The sequence below is a fragment of the Arachis hypogaea genome, chromosome 1 (genome assembly GCF_003086295.3).
Source record: "Arachis hypogaea cultivar Tifrunner chromosome 1, arahy.Tifrunner.gnm2.J5K5, whole genome shotgun sequence".
Lineage (NCBI taxonomy): Eukaryota > Viridiplantae > Streptophyta > Magnoliopsida > Fabales > Fabaceae > Arachis > Arachis hypogaea.
In genome coordinates, this window is record NC_092036.1 from 43,146,662 (window position 1) to 43,148,670 (window position 2,009).

The following is a 2,009-nucleotide window of genomic DNA, read 5'->3' on the forward strand; positions in this document are numbered from 1 at the left end:
GGTTCTTAGTGATCCATGCATTGCATAGAACTCTTGAACCATTAAGATTCTGACTTGTTGGATGGGGTTGGTGAGAACTTCCCAACCTCTTCTTTGAATCTCTTGTCGGATCTCTGGATATTCGCTCTTTTTGAGCTTGAAGGGGACCTCGGGGATCACCTTTTTCTTAGCCATAACTTCAAAGAAGTGGTCTTGATGGACCTTTGAGATGAATCTCTCCATCTCCCATGACTCGAAAGTGGAAGCAATTGCCTTCCCTTTTCTCTTTCTAGAGGTTTTTCTGGTCTTAGGTGCCATTAATGGTTATGGAAAAACAAAAAGCATAGCTTTTTCCCACACCAAACTTAAGAGGTTTTCTCATCCTCAAGCAAAAGAAGAAAGAAAGGAGGAGAAGAAAAAGAAAAGGAGGAGATAGAGGGGGTGAGTGGTTCGGCCAAGGGGGGTTGGGAGTGTTTATGATGTGTGAAAATGAAGGAGTAAGGAGGGGTATTTATAGGGTAAGGGGGAGAGGGAATCCGTGTGATAGGGGTTGGGTTTGGGAGGGAAATGGTTTGAATTTGAGTGGGTGGGGGTAGGTGAGTTATATGATGGGAAATTATGGATGGATGTGAGTAGTGAAGAGATTATGGGGAAGAGGGTAGGATTTGATAGGTGAATGGTGTTTGGGGAAGAGTGTTATAGAAAGGTATGAAGAGGAATGAGAGTGAGTTGGGGTAGGTAGCGATCCTATGGTGTCCACAGATCTTGAGGTGTTAAGGATTTCTCATTCCTACACCTTTCTGGCATTTAAATGCCCTCTATGTGGCATTTTTAACATTAAATACCAGGCTGATACCCCTTTCTGGCATTAAACGCCAGTCTGGCTGCCAGTTCTGGCATTTAACACCCAGAATGCTGTCAGACTGGGCGTTAAACACCCATTCTGCTATCCTTACTGGCATTTAACGCCAGCCAGACACCAGACATCTTTTTCTGGCATTAAATGCCAGTCTGGCTGCCATTTCTGGTGTTTAACGCCTAGAATACTGCCAGACTGGGCGTTAAATGCCCATTTTGCTATCTTTATTGGCGTTTAAATGCCAGTAAGCTCGTCCACCAGAGTGTGCTATTTTTTATTCTTGCTTTAATTCTGCAGCTATTTTTGTGACTCCATATGATCATCAACCTAAAGAAGACATATAATAACGGTGGAAAATAAAATGAAAGAGTAATTAATATAGATAAATAAAATTGGGTTGCCTCCCAATAAGCGCTTCTTTAATGTCAATAGCTTGACAGGAAGCTCTTTCAGAGCTTCATAGATGCTCAAAGCATGGTTGTGGCCTCCCAACACCAAACTTAGAAGTTGAGTGTGGGGTTCTGTCTGACTCTTTATTGAGAGAAGCTTTTCATGCTTCTTCTCTATGTTTATAGAAGAAGATCTTTGAGTCTTAAAGACAAGGTAGTCGATAAACCGCTATTTTACGGTTTATCTTCTGCTCAATTGAGTGGATTTTATCAATCTTTCATACACTTGTTCATATAAAATGCATAGCTTTACATTCTCCTTCCTGATTTTGTGCTATGATTGAAAATATACTTCTTTGGCCTTATATTTGCTAATATTAATCCTCTCTTATTACCATTAGATGCTGTGATATGTGCGTTAAGTGATTTAAGGGATTAGAAGTCCTCATTCAATTGAAGGACTAACTCTCCTCTGTCTACATCAATCACAGCCTTTGCTATGGCTAGGAAGAGTCTTCCAAGGATGAAGGATTCATCCTCATCCTTCCCAGTGTCTAGGATTATGAAGTCAGCAGGGATGTAAAGGTCTTCAACCTTCACTAAGACATCCTCTACAAGTCCAAAAGCCTGTTTCATTGATTTGTCTGCCATCTCTAGCGAGATTCTTGCAGCTTGTACCTCAAAGATCCTTAGTTTCTCCATTACAGAGAGTGGCATTAGGTTGATACATGACCCTAGGTCGCACAGAGCCTTTTCAAAGGTCATGGTGCCTATGGTGCAAG